Source organism: Chiloscyllium plagiosum, unplaced genomic scaffold (genome assembly GCF_037043375.1).
Source record: "Chiloscyllium plagiosum isolate Xiang-an unplaced genomic scaffold, Cpla_swu_hap1 HiC_scaffold_1, whole genome shotgun sequence".
NCBI lineage: Eukaryota > Metazoa > Chordata > Chondrichthyes > Orectolobiformes > Hemiscylliidae > Chiloscyllium > Chiloscyllium plagiosum.
The window spans coordinates 124,145,367-124,170,464 of record NW_028270139.1 but is presented as its reverse complement, the minus strand read 5'-3'; the positions used below and the strand labels follow the sequence as shown (position 1 = coordinate 124,170,464).

Here is a 25,098-nt window from a genome sequence, read left to right as displayed (position 1 = left end):
GTTCAGAGTAAAAATTGCATAAAAATGAACATAAATAATATACGTACACCAAATTTGGTGATTTCATGTAGAACGGTGGGTAAAATAGCTTCAAATCTCAGAGGAATGAGATCAAACTTTAGTTTTTAATATTGAATTTATTTCATAAATGTAACCCATACCCAGCTGCTAAAATGCAATGAACTACTTCTTCAATACAGACTAGGTCTAGAACAACTAGCAAGTGGATTTCCCTCCCTACCTGTGGATCCCTACACTTAAAGGACGGTGCTGACAAACCCACTACTCGAAGGTCCAGACTCAGTTTTGTAGCACATATAACAAAAAGAAAGTTCAATTAAGACTGAAGCTTTATTTCAAAATATTTTCTTAGGAATTGAAATTACCATGAAATAGCCTGCTGGGTGGGCATTTCACCGTATAGTTTTTTTGATTTTGGGGTCCACCACTATATTTGGAATGACTGCCCACTGTTAACAAACTTGTAAGGTAAAGTTAAAGTCACCATCATCATCCTAGCAGACCACAGGCCACTCTCTCATTAGACAGAGGTTACTGGTGGTGGTGTAGTCAACAAATCACCATATCTCAGGCGAGGTACAGGGGTTGAGGAGGTGGGGCTTCACCTCAGCCGGTACAGGGATTGAACTTGCACTTTACACCATAAACTGAACTAACTGACTCCCTGTAACAGCAGGAAGTAACGACACAAGCTTTGAAGTCTGGAGTAGTGTGAAGTAAAATGGGAAAGTATTTACTGAAGACAACACAACATGGCTGAAGTTTATGTGTGTGAGAGACAGAGTGAGAGAGCGAGTGTGAGAGAGCGAGTGTGAGAGAGCGAGTGTGAGAGAGCGAGTGTGAGAGAGCGAGTGTGGGAGAGCGAGTGTGGGAGAGCGAGTGTGGGAGAGCGAGTGTGGGAGAGCGAGTGTGGGAGAGCGAGTGTGGGAGAGCGAGTGTGGGAGAGCGAGTGTGAGAGAGCGAGTGTGAGAGAGCGAGTGTGAGAGAGCGAGTGTGAGAGAGCGAGTGTGAGCGAGTGCAAGTTAAAAATTAGCTAACACTCAACAGGAAACAGTATGAATACAAAGTGAAACTCAGAGCTCAAAATTCAATGTGGAATCCAAGTATTTTAAGTAAACATTAAAACAAAGTTCCCTGAGCAATCCCTCAAAGGAGTGAATGAACCCCTACCATATTTGCACTTAGATTTGTGATAACACAGTAAACAATATTAGCTGAAGTAACAGAGGAATGAAATGGCTACATTATTTAATCTATAGTTCGAGGGGAGCATGTCATTACATTTAAATATTGATTCAACTATGCTGACTGCAAAATGAATCACAAAGGCACTTACCTTTTTTTTTATTAAACCAACAGAGGAATAAAATACTGACAACTTAAAGATCTGCTTCAACACCATCTTCCATCTATACACGATGAGGCAACAGCACACCTCAGACTCAACTTAATTCAGTTGGATAGTTTCACTTCCTTTACCCACTTCTGAGAACAAACACACCTTTGTACCTTCTGAAGGTACTTCACTCAAGTGGTTTCATGTACATAAACGTAACTCAAAATCCAAACCTTTTTTTGATTTTAGTCTCTATAATAATCAGAGCTTTGCTGTCATTTTGCAGTCATGAACACATGCTTTTCTGACGCAAAAGGTTCATATGCTGACAAAGGTTCCTGGTCAGTCTTGGGCAAGGCAATATCTTATTGGTTTCTGGTGGCTGCAATGTCCAGTCTCTGGTTAATGAACACATTGAGATAACACTGCCCAACGTCTGCAATTTCTATCAGTCCAAACTAAGTTCCAACATCAGCACAATGTTAAAAATATATTCAATCAAGCTGTTCAGAAGCACTTCCGGAGCAGGTGGAATTTAAACCTATGACTTCTGGACCAGGGGTAGAGATACTACCAATGCATAAGAGCTGACTTCCCAGGTAAGACATGCCAATCATATACCGTGCTCCTGCCAAATGGATGGAGCAGTACTAAAGCATAACCCGATGCAATTTTTCAGCCCAATTGCCAAAAAGCAGAATTTGAATCCTTGTCTGAAGGTATGCACCAGAAACCTGTTGGTTTGTACTCTAATTCAGAAGGGGTATAAAAGTTTCAAAGTAATACACTTAGTAAAATGCTAGTTATGGATATCGGGACAATTTTCTGTGATAAGTGACTGCAATATTGGAGGTGAAACATTGACCTATTTGTCAGTCAGCTGCGACACATGATTACATTCATTATTGGCAAATGCTCGGTGATTTCAGTTTCCTTGTGTGCAGAATGGATTTTTTTGAAAGAAAACATTGAATTGTGAACAGTGACATTAAACATCAATCAGCAAAACCAAGTGGCGAATCCAACTGGTAAGACTGCCAGGCACAACTCAGAGCATAACATTTGGCTCATTTCCACAGTGCGCATCCTTAAACAGTTTCTTGGAGAACAGAATTTATATTCTGCAGTACAAGAAATAAATTACTGCAGCATCTTCCTGAAATTACAGTTGTTGAGTTTAACATGAAGGAAAATTCCTCACTCCACCAGCAAGCAGTGGGTTCATACCTTTATGGTGCCATGTCCAACACAGCATATGATGGACCGGTTGTTTCCACCAGTGGGAATCAGTTTAGCTCAGTTGTCCGGATTGTTGGTTTACAGAGCAGTGCGATGCCAACAGCGTGGTTCAATTCCCATCACCAGTTTGAGATTACCATGAAGGACTCCCCCTCTCAACCTCTTCCTTCACCTTATGTCTGGTGGCCCTCAGGCTAAATCACCACCAAAGCGGCAGCTTCTCTCGAATGAAAGAGCAGCCGCTATGGTCTGATAAGACTATAGTGACACAATACAATTTCAACAGCGATTTTTCTAAAATCCTTTTTTTTGAAGAAGTTTTAAAAACCAATAAGTCAAGCACAACACAAAGCACAAGCTTCAAGAATAATTTTTTTTTTTGCACTTTGCAATCATGTTATCTCAATAATGTGACTCACTTAGAATTCTTTAACAAAATAATAATCAAAATTGAAAATCAACAGCTGCAAAATTTTCAGATATATCCTGAACCGTGGAATTTTGCAATAACAGCCACTCCCCTAAGTAAATGTTGCATCTTTATAAATCACCTTCACTAGACAATATCTAAACAAATAAAACCAAGAGGTTGGAAAAAGGAACAAAATGCTTTTGTATAGTTACTGGCAGGTTTATTTTCTCAGGGTGTAGCAGAGGGTGGGCCATTATTGAGATGGACAATGTATAAATGAAATGTTCTTCAAAAAAAAACTTGTTCCAAACAGGACTTTCATACAAAGGTTCAAATAGAGTATTCATCTGACAATTCCAAAATAAGTAAATGAAAAAGAAAAAAAAAAAGAGTCCTGCCCAAATAAAATCTCAAAAGCACAAAGCCCAGAAAATGTTATGGCTCCAAAGATGTTGAAGGAACAGGACCTCATATTTCAGTTAGGGACTTGACAGCTATCCAGGCGCTCAGCAACATATTTTACTGTCAGTCTCGAGGCAGCAACGTTGTGATAAAGTGAATGCCTGGACTTGCTGGGAACAGAACCAGCTTACCATTTCTCCACAGGAGTGGTCTGTCAACTCTGTTTACGAGAGGGTAGATGCTGTAAAGGCAGGTAGGGAAGTGCCCTTAGCACAGTTACATGCGATTGACAATTTGTGATGGCTGAGGCATAGACCACACCCAGAGAGCAAAGCCCTCCAGAAGGTTGCTACAGGAGGCCCCTTCTCTGACAATGACTGTGATAATGAGCCTTAAACACGCGTCGTGCTCCAGGCTGCCAAAGGATTGCAGCAACACATTACAGCCACTTCGAATTTATGTGGATCAGCTTCCCACCTCGGTTCACTTGGCTGCTGATCCAGTCTCTAGCGCACCACTGGGATCACACTCCTGCAGCAAGGGAGCCATTCCAATGTGGCTTTCTACTACTTCACTAGCCATCCCCAGCTCTGTCCCCCTCACCTCAAATTGGGAAAAGATCAAGTTTCTTCGTTAAAAATTTCAGTTCAAAACTTGACCTTTCTTGGAGCGTAGCTACTGATCATTATCCTGTTTGTTTTCCTTTGTTTACGGGATGAGGAAGTCACTGGTTAGGCCAGGATTTATCGTCCATCCCTACTTGCCCAGAGAGTAGTTAAGAGTCACCACATTGTTGTGGGTCTGGAGTCACATTTAGGCTGGATAGCAGTTTCCTTCCCTTAAGGACATTAGTGAACTAGATGTTTTTTCTGACAATCAACAAGGGTTTCATGGACATCACTGGATTCTTCATTCCAGATATTTATTGAATTCACAATCCACCATCTGCCATGGTAAGAATCAAACCCAGGACCCCAGAATGTTATCTGGGGATCTGGATTAACAATCCAGTAATTATACTCCTGGGCCACTGCATCCCCATTTTATCTCCATTTACACCCACACTTATCTTATATTCCTTTGTTCGTCCAATTAAAATTAATTATGCAAGGCCAAAGAAGATTGTGATATCTAACCTCTCCTATCTTCAACCAGATTGCATAATCAGCCTCTCAGTTTTTTCATTACTCAGTAAATGTTCAAAACCTACTAAATTCCTGAAGTTTTCATTGTTCTGATTGAAGATTATGGACCTTCAACATCAAGGGTTTTTCCTCTCCCTTTCGAAATTCCAATACTGTTTGACCCAAATCTTTACAGCATTTGCCCATTAGCTGAGACTGCATGTTCAGGTCTTTCTACTATAACACAGGGGATTGAGGTTAAGAGCCACGAGGTCATCCTGCAGCTCTGTAGAGTCCTGGTCAGACCACACTTGGCATATTGCGTTCAGTTCTAGTCACTTCATTATAGAAAGGATGTGGAAACTTTAGAAAGGGTGCAGTGGAGATTTACCAGGATGCTGCCTGGACTGGAGGGTATGTCTTAAGAAGAAAGGTTGAGTGAGCTAGGGCTTTTCTCAGTGGAGTGAAGGAAGATGAGTGGTGATTTGATTGAAGTGTACAGGATGTTGAGAGGCATAGATACAGTGGATAGCCAGAGACATTTTACCCAAGGTAGAAACGTCTATCATGAGGGGGCATCATTTTAAGGTGATTGGAGGAAGGTTTAGGAGAGATGTCAGAGATAGGTTCTTTACACAGATTGGTGGGTGTGTGTAGGAATGCATTGCCAGCAGTGGTAGAACAGTCAAATACATAAGGGACATTTAAGTGACTCTTGGCAAGGCACATGAAGATAGTACAATGAAGGATATGTATGTTAATCTGATCTTAAAGTAGGTTAAAAGGCTGGCACAGAGGGTCAAAAAGCCTGTACTGTGCTGAACTATTCTATGTTCTAACATGCGTTTCATTTAGCGAATTTGCTATGACACGATTGACAAATTTGGGACACTGTTTCTAAAACGTGAACTTTTCAAACATGTGCAGGCTGTAATGTGATTACATTGCCAACTCTTCAAGTGCTGTTTGTAAAAAGTGCGATTTTTCTATAATATGGGGTTGCATGAGACAAAACCATCACGTTTCAGAAGAACTACTTGTATTTTGCTTTTCATCAGCTTATGATCTGCCAATCTGCAGTAACTTCAAAGCTCTTCATGCAATGTGCTGTGAAATATCTCACTTCAAATGAAGTAACACACTTTGTCTGATCAAACTGCAGCACCGTCTTGGGTCTGGGAAATCAGTTCCTCCTGCATTCTGACAAGTGATCAGGGACACATGCTTTCAAAGTAAGTAAAACATCCAGGCACAGAGGCGCACAGAAAAGTTGGTACTAATCAGCAAACATTCCATGTCACCTTACACGGACGAAGGTTGATCTCCTATCTAGTGGATGTTAAGTGGGGCCATGAATTTACAGGTTATGGTCCAATATATATACACACTCACACGGTTGAATTATAGCCTGTCCACAGCACCTCAACGCCCACCTAAGTTACATGATCTATTCACAATTGATCATTGTGTTAATCAGAACAGTTTCTCCCAATCTACTCAGTCCAGTCACCTCAATTTGAAGTACCCCTCCATCACATCTCCATCAATTTTCTCTTCTCCAAGGGAAACAATCAAAAGCTGTCCAATCGATCAACATAATTGAAGTACTTACCTTAGAACCATCTTGGTGAACTTTCGTTGCATTTTTACAATCAGAATCCGCAGTGCCCAGAATTAGACACAAAATTCCAGTGGAGGCTCCGCAGGTTTACTACAACCTTCTCAGTTTTGTAATCTATGATCCCATTTAGAGGGGCCCTGGAATCTCTCATGATTTCTTTTTAAATTGCACGATCAACCAGTTTGTCCACTTTCAATAAATGACGAGTTGAATAGGTGGTCAATTGGAAGCCATTTTCTTTATTTACTCATTTGTGGGATGTTGGCCTTACCAGCTGGCCAGCATTTATTGTCCATCCCTAGTTGCTCTTGAGCATTTAATTTACGTGGCTTTGTCATTGGGAGGAAGTGAGGACTGCAGATGCTGGAGATAATCTTTGAAGAGGCTTTGACATTGGTACCCCTGGGATAGACAATGGACCACATACAGGTTGACACCAGCTTTAATTTACATTTCACATGCAGATTTAGCAAAGAGGTGCTCCTCCAATTCTGGCCCTCTCTGTCCCTTGTGTGCTGCTGCTTAAATCATAGCAAATGCAAGGGAGAACCAGCCTGTGACCAGAGGAACCATGGCAGCAAGTATGCAGACCAGCTCTGGAAACAAGAGGCCTTCAGTTTTCATTGCAGATCTCTGGCATCAGCAGAAGGGAAGGTTCTTGGCAAAGGACTGGTAGATCTGGTTGAGGGTCAGTTGCGTATCAGGTTGCCCATTGCAAATCAGGGCCAAGGAGACGTTCAGGGGCCTGGAGCAGCTTTGCTTTGCTGGTCAGGGACAGCAGACCAGATCACTGCCAAAGGTTGAGCAGATGGACAGGGTCTGCTTCAGGTTGCTATGGGAAGGGACGGAAGCTCCAGCCATACAGTTAAGGCACCAGCCTCAGCCCCACTGAGCCACTGGTTTGGCATCTCTCAGGGATTCCATAACTGGAAGTCAGACTGGTAGGCCACATTAAAGGTGGATTCAGAGTCCTATGGCAATCCCTTGGCAGAGAGCTAGGGTAGCATTGCATTTTCAACAACTTTCTGAAGTAGTTTTGCTGCTCATGGCTATTCATTCCCTGGTGAAATTTATTTTCTTTTTTAGACTCCTTATTTTCAAGTATGGAGACTACTTCGTGCACAAAGCCTCACACACTGTTTTCTTCAATGAGAAGGGAGCAGATTAAGATGAAGGATAGGAGTGCGGAGAGAGGGAAGGTGAGAGAAAAAGATGGAAAGAGCTCGAGAGAAAGATGGGGTAAAGCAGGCTGCAAGAGGAGGATACCCCAGACTGAAAGTCAACTCACTTCCGACTCCCACATTCATGTGAGTTCTGACTTCATTTGGTTCCAGTTGCCTCCTTTGTCGAGAGGAGGAGGAAGAGAGGTGACCTGACTGAGGTGCACAAGGTAATGAGAGGCATGGATAGAGTCAATAGCCAAAGACATTTCCCCAGGCAAGGGATTGACTGGCACGAGGGGTCGTAGTTTTAAGGTGTTAAGAGGAAGGTATAGAGGAGACGTCAGAGATAGGTTCTTTATATAGAGAGAGTTGTGAGCACATGGAATGCGTTGCCAGCAGTAGTGGTGGAAGCAGAGTCATTAGGGACAGTTAAGTGACTGCTGGACATGTACATGGATGACAGTGAATGAGGGAAGCATAGGTTAGGTTATTTTATTTTATTTTATATTAGGGTTAATCCTCAGCACAACATAGTGGGCCGAATACTATGCTGTATTTTCTAGGTTTTTTATGTTCTCTACGTTCCCTTGTCTGGTGGATTTGGATTCATGCTTTTTCAGTCTCTCTCTCTCCTCTTTAAACAGAAAGGCAAAAGTTGGCAAAGCTTTGATGTTTGACACTTGTTTTGCGTTTAAATTTACATTTCAATTGATTACTGGTTGAACTAATGATTTATTATTTTTGAATTTTTAATGCAATTCAAGTATATATTGTTTCCCCACCCCAAAAGTTTCATCCTGGAAGATGAATGAACCTGAAATGATCCCCCTGATGATGGTGCCACATTTAAGTACCACTGCTGTATCCTGCTGCACAGCGGAGTCTTTGGTATCAAGAGAATTAAGATATTTGGTCAAACAGTAGAGTTGAGGCAAAAGATTATTCATTATCTTAGCTAACCATTGAACAAATTTGAAGGCCATATTCCAACTCTATGGCTCAGAGCTTAGGACTCCCCCTCTGACTTAATGTTCTGGCTTCAAGTCCAACTCCAAGACTTCAGCACAAGAATGAATGCTGATTATTCACTGCAACACACAGAGTGCGATGCCACTATGGTACACTCTTTCCAGTAAGATATTGAAACCAAGACCCCCAGTTTGCCTTCTGAAGTGGACAAAGGAAGAATATTGAAAATTACAAGAAAAAGACAGGAAAATGAATTTTCTATTTGAATATGTGGGCAGCATGCGTGCTCAGTGGAAGCACTGCTGCCTCACCGCACCAGAGACCTCGGTTTGATTCCACCTTCAGGTAACTGTCAGGGTGGAGTTTGCACATTCTCCTGGTGTCTGCATGAGTTTCCTCTTGGTGCTCCAGTTTTCTCTCAGTCCAAAGCTTTGCAGGTTAGGTAGATTGGCCATGCTACATTGCACAGAAAGTGAGGACTGCAGATGCTGGAGATCAGAGCTGAAAATGTGTTGCTGGAAAAGCGCAGCAGGTCAGGCAGCATCCAAGGAGCAGGAGAATTGACGTTTCGGGCATGAGCCCTTCTTCAGGAAGGGAATGGACAAAATTAGGTGGGTTGGCCATAGGAAATACAGGGTTACAGGGCTTGGGTCTGGGTGGGATGCTCTTCACAAGGTTGGTGTGGACTCAAATGGGCTGCTTCCATACTGTAGGGATTCTATGGTTCTCCAGTACCTGCTGACAAGATGGGCTGAATAGCCTCCTTTAGCACCATCAATTCCATGATTTGATATAAGATCTCAGAGCAGCATTTTGAAGAACAAAAGTGTTATCTACAATGCCCTGGGTATATTATTTAACCTTCAAATCAACATGACAAAAGAAACAGATCTATTGCAGTTTGTGAGAAGTTGCATGTAAACCAGTTTCCTCATTTCCTTCATTACAGAAAGGCACCATTGCTCAAATGCACTCCATTGGACATAAGGCACTCTGGGAAACCCAAAAAGGTTGTGAAAAGCACAAAACACAAATGTTTTTGAAACATAATACTGCACGCACAATAGCTCTGATGTTTCCCCTTTTGTTAACAGACTAAATGATCGCATCTATTGCAACATGATCACACACTAAAGAATAAACATGACGCCAATACCAGATGACGATACATCATTTTTAAAACAAAAAAAAATATAGTCACTTCCTCCTATGCACAAGATAATTTCAGCTTGGGTATCTCCCAACGTGGTTATGCAACTCAGACAGAGGAGGAAGCCATGACAGATGATCAAATTCCAAACTTTCAATTCCTGTAGGAAGGGCAGAAAATGCAAATCTGGTGCAAGCCTCATGATTTTTACTGAGATGTTTTGGGTGACGCAGTTGAAAAGTGCTTCTGACTGTATTTACAGGAACTTTTTTGTTTTTAAAAAACAAAACAGATAACATGTGATTAAAGGCATGACATGAGTATAACTTCCAAGGTGAACAGAACACAAACAGAATGGCAAAGAGAACATGTGGGTCGACTAAAGATGAAAGCTCAAGAAACAATCGTGCAGAATCAGGAAATGGCAGTTTTCTTTTAACAGCATTACTCCATCTGTGAGCTAATACCATCAATTTCCATAACAGACAAATAGAATCCCAGCTTTGACAAAGGGTCAATTAGACTCGAAACATCAGCTCTTTTCTCTCCTCACAGATGCTGCCAGACTTGCAGAGATTTTCCAGCATTTTCTCTTTTGGTGGGAAATAGAATCCCTTCCGCATACAAGTCGAAAATCGATGGAACATTGAATTTCATGAAGCAAAGAAAAAGGAAAATTAGGAAAACAAGGGGACTCAAGATTGGCTAGTATGCAAAACCTGACTATTTCCACACCAGGATATAAGCATAAATAAGCAAAGAAATTTAATCTGTTTATAACTTTGCCCATGTCTCTTGGGCAGTGACTTCAGATTTCAGAAGTGCAGCTGTTGTTATCAATTAAAGAAGGGAGGGATGAACCTATCAGTGAGCATTAATTGTGGACAAGTTGTTAAAATCAGAGACAGATATGTTTACTCTTGCCCAACTGCTGAATATTTCAAGACAGCAGGCGTTCCTCAAAGATTGAGACCGTTAAGATGTGACCAACAGACTGGTGAATCACTAGCATCGTGTACAGGAGACTATGTTGTGTATATGAACTTCAAGAAGAAATCTGAGCATGAGGAGCAAATGTCCAAGTGTACAGCATTGTGACAGAATTTGGTAATAGGAAATAGCCAAGGTCCCCTATTGGCTAGATGAGATTGCTCAAGTTGTGCTGGGGCTGGAACCTCAGTTACATTTCAAAGGCAGATGACACCATTTCAGGAAACTCAAGCAACAGAATCTCAGTAAAACTGTCGAAGAGGACAAGGTGATCAATTTTCAATTTACTGACCAAGAGAAATGCAAATCTGGCAGCCAAGAGAAAATCATGAGAAATACCTTGTAAACTTGGGAATTTCTGTAGTCCTCAGTGAGGTTATAAACTAAACATCATAGACATTAAATATTGATCATATTATAAGACGTGAATAACTGTCCAAAATAAAGAAATATTAAAAACACTGACTTAGTCAGTCAGTCAGTCATGCTTACTGTGTTAGAATTGGTTCTAGCTTCCTAAATCAGAAGCTTGCAACCTGCAGTTTTAAAGCCATGTGCAAGGACTCGTGCGGCTCTGAACATTGATCGACTGAACCCATTTTAAATGGATTTACAACACTTCTTAACACACTTGAGAAAATTTCAAACCCTCCTGTGGAGGGTTCCCACCAGAGGTGGTCAACATGGTTTTTCTCTTTATTCCCGGAGAAAGTGAGGGCTGCAGATGCTGGAGATCAGAGCTGAAAATGTGTTGCTGGAAAAGCGCAGCAGGTCAGGCAGCATCCAAGGAGCAGGAGAATCGACGTTTCCTGAAGAAGGGCTTCTGCCCGAAACGTCGATTCTCCTGTTCCTTGGATGCTGCCTGACCTGCTGTGCTTTTCCAGCAACACATTTTCAGCTTTCTTCTCTTTATTCCCCCCAACACTGTTGATGATCTTCTTCTCCCATTTTGACCGCATATGAGACAGATCTAATTTTAAGATAATTCCCAAAATTCCTGGAGAGCTGTCAGAGCTCCTTACGTGCCCCATATCTTCTCCTAGTCATTTCTGAGACCTAGGAAAGACTTCAACTCCATTGTGTTCTTTGGAGTTGGAGTCTTTGTGGACTTCACCTTCTCTTTGATAAGGTATAGTTCGTCCTCATCAACTCTACCTGAGATACATTATCTTGTTTACATGGAACACAGATTTTTCCCTTTTTAGCTGGGTGACCTCCTTCAAACTCTTCATAAGTTCCTTTGCAGTAGCTCCAAAGATTAAAAAAGCTTTAGCAGGTATAATTAAGGAAAACTCTAAGACATTCTACACTTACATGAAGAATAAGAGGATGGTAGGGCTGATCAACGGTAGTGGAGGGAACTTGCACCTGGATTGGGAGGAGGTAGGGGAGGTCCTTAATCAATACATTGCTTCAGTATTCACGATTGAGAAGGGCCTTGACATTTCTGAGGACAGCATGAAACAAACTGATATGCTAGAACAGGTGGATGTTAGGAAGGAGGACGTGCTGAAAAATTTAAAAAAACCAAAAAGATAGATAAATCCCTGCCTTTGGCCCTCTACGTTGTGCCGGATGGGATATACCCTAGGTTACTACAGGAAGCAACGGAAGAGATTGCTGCACCCTTGGTGATGATCTTTGCATCCTCACTGTCTACTGGGGTAGTGCCACATGATTTAAGAGCAGCAAATGTTCTTCCCTTGTTCAAGAAAGAGAATAGGGATAATCCTGGGAATTACAAACCAGTCAGTCTTAAGTGGGCAAATTATTGGAGAGGATTCTGAGAGAGAAGATTTATGATAACTTGGAAAAAAATAGTTTGATTAGAGATAGTCAACATGGCTCTGAGGGGGGCAGGTCATGCTTCACAAGCCTTATTGAATTTTTTGAGGATGTGACAAAACACATTGAAGAAGATAGAGCATATACTGTGGTGTACATGGATTTTAGCAAGGTGTTTGATAAGGTTCCCCATGGTAGGCTCATTCAAAAAAGGTAAGGAGGTATGGGATACAGGGAAATCTGGCTGTCTGGTTACAGAATTAGCTGGCCCATAGAAGACAGAGGGTGGTAGTAGATGGAAAGTATTCAGCCTGGAGCTTGGTGACCAGTGACGTTTCACCGCGATCGGTTCTGGGACCTCTGCTTTTTATACATTATGGATAAGAAAGTGAAACAGTGGGTTAGCAAGTTTGCCGACGACACAAAGGTTGGTGGAATTGTGGATAGTGTAGAGGGATGTTGTAGGTTGCAACGAGACATTGACAAGATGTAGAACTGGGCTGAGAAGTGGCAGATGGAGTTCAACCTTGAAAAGTACGAAGTGATTTACTTTGTAAGGTTAATTTTAATACAGAATACATGGTTAAAGACAGGATTTACGACAATGTGGAGGTATAGAGGGATCTTGGGATCCATATCCATAGATCCCTCCAAGTTGCCACCCAAGTTGATAGGGTTGTTAAGAAGGCATGGGGTGCATTGGCTTTCATTAGCTGGGGAATTAAGTTTAAGAATGACAAGGTTATGCTGTAGCTCTATAGAGTCCTTGCGAGACCACACTTGAAATATTGTGTTCAGTTCTGGTCACCACATTATAGGAAGGATGTGGAAGCTTTTGAATGGGTACAGAGGAGATTGACCAGGATGCTGCCTGGACTGGAGCGCATGTCTTATGAAGAAAGTTTGAGGAAGCTAGGGCTTTTCTCAGTGGAGCAAAAAAGGAGAGGTGACTTGATAGAGGTGTACAAGATGATGAGAGGCACAGATAGAGTGGATAGCCAGAGACTTTTTCCCAGGGTGGAAATATCTATCATGGGGGGGCTTAATTTTAAGGTAATTGGAGGAAGGTTCTTTACTCAGAGTGTGGCAGGTGCATGGAATATATTGCCAGCATTGGTAGTGGAGTCAGATACATTAGGGACATTTAAGAAACTCTTGGATAGGCACATGGATGATAGAACAAACTAATCTACATTTTACTTTGAATAGGATAAAAGATCGGCACAACATAGAGGGCCGAAGGTCCTGTACTGTCCAATATTTTAAAACAGAGATAAATGGCCACTCTGGGCACCCCTTGGTGGATGTTCTCCATTATCTTTTGAAAGATGGCACAAGCCAAAAACAACCAGCAACAACCAACTGACTGTGCTCATACACTCCTTTCAGTATGTATTTATTGGTATACTTTCTGGATAACCCCTTAAGCTCCAGTTGGAAGTAGATGTGGTTCATATTCAATTTAGAAAATGTGACCCCTCCAGCCAACTCTTCATACAAGTCTTTGATGCGTGGCAACTATCAGACTCCAATCACTCTTCCTTGGCAACCAGCGGGAACAATGTATTGTCCACTAGGGACTTGGCTCAGCAGTATGGGTTTGCCCAGGGCTGGAGATGGTACTGCTAACTAACACCTGAGTCTTATTTTGCACATTTTCATGGGAAAGGGCCAGTTCTATGGCTTTCTCGAGATCCAGATTTGGTTCAGTCAGTAGCTTCCTTTGGTTCATAATGTTATTAATTCCACAAACTCCACAATCTCTTATTATTTCCTGAAGCATTAACACATACTTGCCAGTATCTGCAGTCTTGTCAAGAATTCCACTTTCTCAGGATGTCTATTTGCCATGTTAAATCCCATAGATTCCTGGTCCCAGAGTTAGCAACACTATCACTGTGCCACAAGAGCCAATGAGTCTGCTTTTTTTCCCCTCTATACCCTGAAGTGCAAACACGCACAATTCATCAAGTTTCCTACCACCAAAAATCACCATGAATTTTTTCCTTTGCATCTTAATAAAAACTACTAACCACCACCAGTTAAAAACGTGCATGTAGCTAATTCAATATTTATATGGAAAGCCAATTATGTACAACGTAAATCATCAAAACATATTGGGGTGGGGGGGGGGGGTAAAGATTGGGTTGGCTTAATCCTCTTTTTACTCTAAAAGCCCTCCTGGGTCTGCTTTTTTTTTAAATTAACCTGCTCAACAATGTTATAATACATCTCTGGAGCAGGTGTAACTTGAACCTTGGGCCTCTTGGCTTAGAAGGTAGGGATACCATTGCATCACAACAGCCTTCCTGGGTCTACTTGACTTTTTAACTCCACCCACACCCCCACCAACTGGACTGGCCATTTCCTGTTACCCATGGAACTCATAACCAAAAGAGAGTAATTTGTAATTTCTATGGTAACACAAAGGCCGTAGAAAAGACTGACAGGATCCTGGGTACAGGGGAAACAGCCAAGCTTAACCCTCTTTTTCAAGCTTTAATTTTAGAACCCTTCTTTGTGAGCAGAGAAAAGCAGCTGACATTGAATGTCAATGTGGGTGGGGCATTGTTTGCTCAACAATGGTAACAAAATTTCCATTTGCTTTGGTTGGGATGACTGTAGTATTTTAGTGAGGCCCAATGATTGAACTCATTTTATCTCCTAAAACAATGTCAGAAAAATCATAGAATCACAGAAATGCTACAATGCAGGAGGAGGCCAGTTGGCCCATCATACCTGCCGCAGCCATTAAATGAGCATCATAACCTAATGCCCATCTCCTGCCCATACCCTTACATCATATCTATCCAAACCCTCTTCAATATCTTAATTGGACCCGTTTCCACCATATTTTCAGGGAAAGCAGTCTATACTCCAAATATTTGCTGAGTGAAAAAGGTTTTCCCCACTTCATCCCTGCTTCTTTTGCAGATCATTTTAAAAACTTGCTCTCATCCTTGCTTCTTTAATGCTTGGGAACAGTTTCTTTCCATCTACCACATCCAGCCCACTCTTGATTTTGAAAATGAGATCTCCTTCAAAATTCAATTGTTTAGCAAGCAACTAAAGCAGCAAAAACTTCAATCTTGGGAGATAATAATGGGCGGAGAGAGGACGTTCATTCCTAACAAAAAAAAACACAAAACGTTGAAGAAAACTCAGTAGTTCTGGGTACATCTGTGGTGAGTAAAACAGAGATAAACGCTGAAGTCTGAACAGTTCACCAGTATAATACCTGAAAGTCTTGCCCAGAACAAAAGAGACGAGAGTGTGGTGCTGGAAAAGCAGAGGTCAGTCAGCATCCATGGTGCAAGAGAATCAATGTTTTAGGCAAAAGCCCTTCATCAGGGATGAGGCTTGTGGGACAAGGGTGAACCATTGACAATAATTGTCATTCGACTCATTTTTAGGATTTGAAACCTTGTCCCCATAACAAGTCAATCGGCTGATAAGTTGTGTAGAGCAACAGCAGATGGAATTTAATTCCAATAAATGTGAAGTGTTCCATTTGGGAGGTCTAATAAGGGAAGGATACATACTATGTAAGGTAGGTCCCCAGGGAGTACTGAGGTACAAGGATATCTTAATATACAAGTCCACAGACCCCTGAAGGTGTCAACATAGATTGACGTGGTGGTGAAGGAGCCACATGGGATGCTTACTTTCTTTAGCTGGGGGTGTAGAACATAGGTTAGAGACAAAAAATATCTGCATCTGTTGGAACCCAAAATAGACTGGCAGGAGGCTGGAAGAACACAGCAAGCCAGGCAGGATCAGGAGGTGGAGAAGTCAACTTTGCAGGTGTAACCCTTCTTCAGGACTGGGGGTAGGTGTAGGGAGAGCTGCAGATAAAGCGCATGGTGGAGGCAGGGTGGTGAAGTGGGGATGGGTGAAGACAGGTAGAGGATACGACCAGGTTGGTCAATTTGATGAATGGATCCAGTCAGCCCCTGACTTCCCAGTCACTGCCCATTTTAAATTCTTTTACCCACTCCCTTTCAGACATGACCATCCTTGGCCTCCGCCATTGCCACAACAAACCAAACCACAAATTGGAAGAACAATACCTCATCTTCCATCTGGGCAGCCTACAGCCCGGAGGACTCAACACAGAGTTCTCCTTCCCCAGCCCATCTTGCTCCCTTCCATTATTCCCTCTCTCTAATCGGATTCATTCTTTTCATTCACCAACCTAGTTGTACGCTCTACCTGTCTTCACCTACCTCCACTTCACCATATGGCCCCTGCCATTTCTCCCCAGCTCCCCCTACACCTGTGCCCAGTTCTGAAGGAGGGTTACACTTCTCCACCTCCTGATGATGCCTGGTTTGCTGTGTACTTCCAGCCTCCGGCCTGCTGACTAGTGTAGAGTATAGGAGCAAGGAAGTCTTAACCAACTTTATAAAAGTTGTATTAAGTCACAGATGGAATATTGTGTGCACATTATTGTAAAGACATAATTGCACTGGAGGTTCTACCCTACCAGTAATTATGATTTCATGCATATAAGGGATGGAAGCATTATAAAATTTGACCCTGGCCCACTGCCAAATGATACTGCTGAGTAGTTTCAAGCAACGCAAGGTTCTTGAAGTAATCATGTGGTTTGTCTTTAATGCCCAGCTCCACTATCATTCAAAATCTATATAACAATAAAATTAGTTAAAAATTAATCTATCCTTCATCTGTTTCTACTCTGGGATTTACTTCTTAAACACCAGTGGCCCGCCCACCTTTTCCTCACACAAGAAACACCCTCAATCCTTTCTGACCACATTTCTGTGACCTTCCTAATACTACCTTGCTGCAATACTGTCAGATTTAATCATTGGGATAATTTTCAATGTTAAAACATGTCAAGACAAAGGCATTGGTACGACCGAACTGTTGTTTCCAACGTTTGCAGCAAGCAAAATGTTTTTACCCTGATAAGAGAACAGAAAATCTTTTTGTCGACCACTTGCTGAATTTGTATTTTATTTTTATAGGCACTATAGTTGGAAACTTCATTGCACACAGTCCCTTTCCTGAAAGCAACCCATTTTCAAGTGGCATCTTCTGATAGGGATTATTTTCCGACCTCACTGGGAATATATTTAGACCACATGGAATGCAGCAATTCAATGACACCATGCCACCACCTTCAAGACAATAAATCTAGGCATAACCAGAGCTGGGATACTAAGCTTATTGTTCACATATATCTTGTATATTTAATGATGGAGCAAAACCCATGACCAACTTCTGTTCTTGTATATTGCTTTGTTGTAACGCAGAAGGATGTGACTTTTAAAATAATTTTTTTTTGTCAAATTTTGCCTTTCATTCCATGTGATACTTTTTTTAAACTAAATTACAGAATATGCATGTCTCAATTGCCACTCTTTTCAGAATTTAAGCGGTTCATTTGTTTTTCCACTTGGGTCTCATGCTAATGGCAGAATTATGCAGATTTGACATGAATGCATTGTGTTCAGAATTATCCAAAAATAAAAATCTCCATTCACTTTGCTTCTTTTGAAACTGTTGCACGTCTCGGAAGAGTTTCGAATCACCTTTCAATTGTGGATTCCTGGAATTTTAAATTTCTACCTCATTTCTGACTTAGCTTTCTTTTACTGTATTCAGGTTTGCAATTCTAGCACAATTTGTCAGTTACTTGGCCCACATTGTCAAATGCAGACAAAAATCAGTGCTCTCTGCTCATTTCTTTTCTCCCCATAGACAAGCACAAGGCACAAGGCGGGAAGAATATAGCCAGCCAGGCAGCCTCAGGAGGAGGTGGAGAAGTCAATGTTTTGGGTGTAATCCTTCTTCAGGACTGGGGATGGGTATTAGGGAGCTGCAGCTCCCCTTACAGCCACCGCCAGTCCTGAAGGGTTACACCTGAAACATTGACTTCGCCACCTCCTGAGGCTGCCTGGCTGGCGGTGTTCTTCCAGCCTCCTGCTTGTTTACCTACGATTCCAACATCTGCAGTGTTTGGTCGATAATCAAGTTACTTTTCCCACCAGTTACTAGCAATATGACAGCTGCTGAATCGAAAGGTGCAAAAAAATGTCTTTTTCTTTCATGATGTGGAGATATCATTGGCAAGGCCAACAGCCATTACCAATCCTTAACTGCCTTCAAAACATATGGTGGTGATGTGTTCTTAAAATTACTACAATACATGCCTTGTGGTTACACCCACAGTGCTGACAGGAAGGGAGCTCCAGGTTTCTGACCAAGCAGCATGAAGGAATGCCAATACAATTCCAAGTTTGGGGCTTGGAATTGAACCTTTAGCTAATTAATTCCCAAGCATTATACTTCTGTGCAGTAGAGGATATGGACTTGGAAAGTGCTGTCGTTCTTTGATCTATTTTTCCAAGACATCCTGACTGACCTTTTAAAAAAAAATAAAATCAGAAACTGCTGGAGAAATGCAGCAAGTCTGACAGCATCTGAGCAGAGAGAAACAGGAGTCCAATGGTAATCATCGTAAAAATAACACATATGTTGCTTGAATTGCTCCAGCACTTCCTTTGTATTTCAGGTTTCCATCATTCACTGTACTCTGCTCTTCTTTTAAAGCATGTGTCCAGCTTCATAAACTCTTCACTTGGACGCTGCAAGAATGTTGAACCAGCTGGTGATTAATAGCAATGAAGCATTTAAAGATGGAAGCTGGAGTGCTCCATGAAAGAGAAAGGAACAAGAAATTATATGGATGCCCAACTTCATTGAATTGGGGAAAAGTATGTATGACGCACAAGTGTTGGTGTCAATCAGTTTGGTAAAGTAGTCCTGCAAGTGATCGGTTTAATGCTGCCTCTTGTACGGAGGATCTGGACAAAGATATCATTTGCATTTACCATTGGCAATTTTGCATATTCACTTTTAACAAGCTTATGATTTTTCAAGAGGCACTCTATCCAATTCATTTCATCTGATTGCACTCTTCATGCCATCGCGCCATTAGTTAATTTCAACTCACAAACAAAATTTTTATTCAACCTCAGTTTTAGCGCTCTTCATACTAGATTCTCAATCAGTAGACTAAAACCTGCAGCAGTTGAGAATGAGTCATGTATCTCAACTTAAGCACAGAGTCTTGTATCATTATACTTCTTTGAAAGACAAGGTTTACACATACCCTAATGGCTTGGCAAGTTTATCCACAAATTCAAAAAAAGGTCTTCAGTTTTTATTTTCAATCTTTGTTGAGTGAGCTCCCATGATGGATGGCAAGATTGTTAATTTCTTCGAAAAACTGTTTGAGCATTTCTCTCACTGACTCCATCTTGTGTTCCTGTTAAGTTTGACGCTCTTCAAATTGAAGCACATCATCAGGGATTACACATTATTGTGTACTTATTGAGTGTAACATAGTCAAAGATCCTACCTTTTGTACTATTATAAGAGGAGCAGGGAGTTATCCCTAGTGCAACTAAAATTCTTGGACCTTCCACAATTAACAGATGGTGTTTTTTTAATTAAATCTGTTACTAAAAGGGAACTGTAAAGGTTGCAGAGATATTTTATAAATAATGACTATTAAGCTCAAATCATTATATGTTTATTGGAGGTGCTGAAATATAAATCAACCCAACCAGATTGGTCGTGAGCAAGATATAACTATTTAACACTATGTTGAAAACAAGAACTCAAATATGCTAAACTATTTCTGACTAAATTAAAAACTGAGTCACACACGATTGGCTGACATCACATCGCATAAAAGTGAGAAACACAAAAAGAACAATACTTCCTATGGAGAGGCACAAGTTTGCTGAGAGCTTAGCCTCACAATATTACTGATATGTCATCCCCTTCTTTCCTTCTTAAAAAATCATTTTATATCATATTATTAGGTATGATGTTTGAGAACTTGAAAAAAATTGCCCTCAGTTCTCCTGTGGTCAGATCTTAACATGTGAAAAACATTGCATAAACGTGTTTTTTTTAAAAAAAGTTTAACTCTTAAATTAATTGACACATTCAAATTTAACTGCACCATCAGAATGCCTGAGGGAAATGCATATTCATGTATTTGTACATAGTACATTGATTAGTAAATTACAAGGAATAATTTATTCAAGTTAGTGTACTCAGGATTAGCCATGTTACACACTGAAACAAACACTTGTACAGAGAGCATGTTTAGACTTGGATAAACAACCAACGGATAAAGCAGAGTTTAGAAAGGTACGTCATTTATCTAACACTTGAAGAGAACAGCAAAAATTATTAAAGGATACAGTAGGGAAAGAGAACAAAAAAGGAGATTGTGGCAACATGAAAGAAACAGTCCCATTTCCCACATAATACTGTGACCCCAATTTAAACTGAGTGAAGTGTTTTAATACCAGAGGTTGAATAAGATGCCAAAAGAAACTGAAATCTATCGTCTCTTTCCCAATCCAGAAGGTTAATGGCCAGGGAAGGGATAGAAATATGGGCGTTATGGACTGAAATACAGCGATCTCTGAGGTAAAGTCAAGGGCAATGGGATAATTTGCAGAAAGTGAACTTAAACAATATGCTGTGACTTGGACATGAGGGGGAAGATGCAACTCAATTATTCAATACAGACGTTGTGAAGTGCAGAGGATGTGGAGTGGTTTGTTGGGAAGTAAAGGACATATGTGCAAAGTGAATGCAGAAAAAGATAATGGAAGAGAAGGGACAATGACCGAATCAGATGACCACAGAAGGAATCGTAAGGGTGGGCAGTGATCCAAGTGTCACTTTGGGAAGGAAGATATCCTTTAGCAATGACACGGACTGGATTGTAAAGTGTTCAGAAACACTTATCAGGTGTTCAGGACATTGGTAAGGCTTCTTCTGGAGTACTGTGTGCAGTTCTGGTCACCCTGTTATAGAAAGGATATTATTAAACTGGAGAGGCTTCAGGTAAGATTTACCAAGTGGTGCTGGGAACAGAAGGTTTGAGTTATTAAAATAGGCTGGGACCTTTTTCACTGGAGCATAGGAGGTTGAGGGCTAACCTTGTTGAGGTTTATAAAATCATGAGGGACATAAATAAGGTGAATAGCAAGGGTCTTTTCCTGAGAGTAAGGGTGTTAAAAATTAGGAGGCTTAATTTTTAAGGTGAGAGAAGATAGATTAAAAAAAAAAGGACAGGAAGGGCACGTTTTGTACACAGAGTGGTTCATACATGGAATGAACTGCAAGGAGGTGGGTGCAGGTGCAGTTACAACATTGAAAAGACATTTGGATAAGTAAACGTGCAGAAAAAGGTTTGGAGGAATATGGTCCAAATGCAGGCAAGTGGGATTGGTTTAGTTTGGGAATATGGTTGGCGTGAACTAGTTGGACTGAAGGGTCTGTTTCCTTGCTGTATGACTGTGATTCTATAATTTAAAATGCCACAAGCAAAGAAAGCAACAAATAAATCTCATTATATTGACCATACACACAAAGTCAACAGCTTTGACATCAAGTTCATCCCACTTAGTTTCCACAATGATCAGACAGACTGTAGATGTGTCTGAATAAGCGGTGTGCTGAATACAATTTTGATGCTGCAAAGGTCATGTCATTATGATACAGCACCTGAAGGTAAATGTTAAATTAAGACCCTGAAAGAAGATTTTAATTACACATAATGGTTAATTTAAAATAATCTCCTTGTTCTTGCAGCTGACTCAAGGGGACAAAGCAGCAAGAGCAAGAATGTCCCAGAAGCGCTTCAACAGCTCCTTCTCAAAGGCCTGAGCTTCAGTGGCTTCAAGTCATTCAGTGTAAATGGTAACTTGGTTCATGTGTAACATTTCAGGTTAGAGGGTCATGTTTACAACCTCCACTCTACAAAACAAAATATGGCCTAACCTGTAGTGCAATACCAAGGGGAATTTGTGGAGGTATTATGATCATTTATCTGTTGAACTGGATAATAAAGATCCAAGACACTTCTTGATTCAAGAGCAGAGAGTTCTTATGATTAATAATACTTCCCTACAAATTAGGAGCAACAAAAAAAAAATGTTATGAATTTTACTTTTTCTTCACAGGATTTTATGCTCGTACCGGTAGCATTCGGAACTTGTGAAATGATTCTCTGCCTGTGAAACACAAATGTTTTGGCACTGTGAAAGATACTAGACAAATGCAGGTTTTTGCTTCATTAAAGTATTTGATAAAGGAAGGATGTTTTCTGGGGAATGTCCAAGGAATGACTCAATACTGACTAGACATAATCTGCTATCAACGCTAATGTGATCGCGTTAATTAGTTTCAGATTGAAAACATCCCTTGTGGTTTAGATAAAATAAAAAGCAAATTACTGTGGATGCTGGAGATCGGAAATAAAAACAGCACTGCAGAAACTCAACAAATCTGGCAGCATCTGTGGAGAGAGCAATAGAGATATGCTTCATGTCCAATATGAATCTTCTTCAGAACTGAAAGGGTCTGGGAAATGATGGTTTTTACAAATGTTAAACAAAGGGATAAACAGTGAGTGGAACAAATGGTGAGAGTGCAGAGCACATAAGACAAAGGAAGCACTATTGGTCATAAAAGAATATTTGAATAGATGCTGTTAGGAGGTGTAAACAGTTGTAAATCAGCCAGCCTTTTTCTCTCATGCTAACATTTAAACCCTAGGCTGTTGCAGTGTTCCCGCAAAGCCCAACACAAGCTGGAGGAACAGCATTGAATATTCTGCTTATGTACTTTATAAACAGTAGCCCACACGGTCAACAGCATAAAACCCATCATTCTCTAGAAGAGTCACACTGGACTTGAAACACGAACTCTTATTTCTCTCTCAGGCACTGCGAGACTTAGAGTCCTCCAGCCTTTCTGTTTATGATTTGGAGTTTGCAGGACACCTGAAAATTGTAGTCTTTTATTTTTTATCCTTAATTTTTCACTCTTGCAGCTGTATATAGTTCAAAAGGCATTACTAGCCCTTCAGCAGCTCAGAGATAGATCGTCAAAGGGCTGTTCAACAGTGGGGCAGGCTGCAAGAGGACAAGCTGCTCATTAAAGCAGAGTCCAAAATGGCCCCTGAAACATGCACTTTCCAACAGCAAGTAATATTTGACTAAATTTCTTTTGACCAGGATGTGGGCAAGTTGCTTTATTTGCAGGCTGGGAAATGTAAAGATAATAAATCTATAATAAAATCTTCCACAAACATTTTATTATCACAATGTTGAAATGATTCACATATAGAAAATCAGTTACATGCACGGACTTTTGAAAAAGAATTTTTATTTTTAAAATGTATCTGTAGTGCAAGTTGAAGATCACTGCCATAAGATGGAGAAGGTAAAATTTTTCTCCAACAAGCAATTTCTGTGACCAAACTGGTTTAATTTTTCTCCTCACACTTCTTTGTTCCTGGAAGAAGTTGCAATAAGTTGTCTTGAAAAGTGGAGAAAATGAGTCTGCACAGAGCATTGAAGACTTCTATAAAATAGATAGTTTCACAATATTTTCTCTGCTGGAAGAAAAATGCAATCAAGAGGAAGCTAAGCAAGCAGAAGTGTCAAATTGCCCACCTCTACGTTACAAATATTGAGGGGAAAATTTGATTGGCTTGCTAGCTTATTACAGTAGAGACATTTCATTTGATTTATGGAACTTGGAACAATGGTACATTGTAATGTGTTTTTTTCCTTCCTTTTCAGTGAGCAACCCATACTCAGGAAAGTGAAGGATGAATGTCCAGGGGAAAAGCAGAAAAACAGCTTTAGGCAACATTATGAACATGAATATTACACAGAAATTGCACAATTAGTTTTTCCCAGCAACATTCACTCAAACCATTCTCAATGCTATATTCCTGAAGAAGAGCTTTTGCCCGAAACATTGATTTTCCTGCTTCTTGGATGCTGCCTGACCTGCTGTGCTTTTCCAGCACCACTCTAATTTAGACTCTGGCTTCCAGTATCTGCAGTCCTTGTTTTTACCTAAATGCTATAACAGCTGGTTCTTTCTTCCATGTTGAATCATTTCACTAAGTAAATCTGACCAAATATTTACCTGCAATCAAATTACACTTCATTATTGGCTAGCTCCTGGACTGTGTTTTCCTATTAAGTCAGCCAACTTAACTAGTGATTGAGTTATCACTTTCAAAAAGGTCTCTAGGAGGGTTTCTTAAGGTCAATCTGGTCTCTGAAGAAAGAAATGACCAGAAGTCGAGGGAAAGCCATGAGAAAGAGAAATTGAAATCAAGCTTCCTCAACAACACTATTTTTGTGTTGAAGCAGAAAGAACAACATTTTCTGGTAAAGAAAATAAATTATTCCTTTGCACCATGTCACTGGCCTCCCTTTTGCCCAATTTTGACCCTGGTGAAAGGCAACTTTTTTTTTGCCCCTAAAGGATGTTGGAACAAGTTGCTGCAATCAGTGAAAAGATTAGAGTTACAGATGTATAGCGCGGAAACGGATCCTTCGGTCCAACTCGTCCATGCTGACGAGATATCCTAACCTAATCTAATCTCATCCCATTTGCCAGCACATGGCCAATATCCCGCCCAGCCCTTCCTATTCATATACCCATCCAGATGCTTTTTAAATGTTGTCATTGTACCAGCCTCCACCACTTCCTCTGGCAGCTCATTCCATACATACACCGCTCTCTGTATGAAAACATTGCTTCTTAGGTCCCTTTTAAATTTTTCTGCTCTCACCCTTAACCTAGGCCCTCTATTTCTGGATTCACCCATCTTGTTTATTTACCATATATATTTTTATAAACCTCAATGTGTTTGCACATTCTCCCAGTGTCTGCATGGGTTTCCTCCGGGTGCTCCGGTTTCCTCCCACAATCCAAAAATGTGCAGGTTAGGTAAATTGGCCATGCTAAATTGCCCGTAGTGTTAGGTGAAGGGGTAAATGTAGGGGAATGGGTCTGGGTG

General features: G+C 40.8%; 1 protein-coding gene and 1 long non-coding RNA gene across 3 annotated transcripts in view; one reads left to right on the top strand and one right to left on the bottom strand.

Annotated features, from left to right (window-relative positions):
- Nucleotides 1-25,098, bottom strand: part of atp8b1 (ATPase phospholipid transporting 8B1) — a 145,063-nt gene that overhangs the window by 84,205 nt on the left and 35,760 nt on the right. The gene's annotated exons all lie outside the window — the stretch shown is intronic.
- Nucleotides 1,762-23,920, top strand: LOC148152208 (uncharacterized). Its single transcript, XR_015758120.1, has 4 exons — nt 1,762-1,956; nt 18,792-18,955; nt 21,864-21,971; nt 23,861-23,920. It is a non-coding gene; the product is annotated as an uncharacterized LOC148152208 (long non-coding RNA).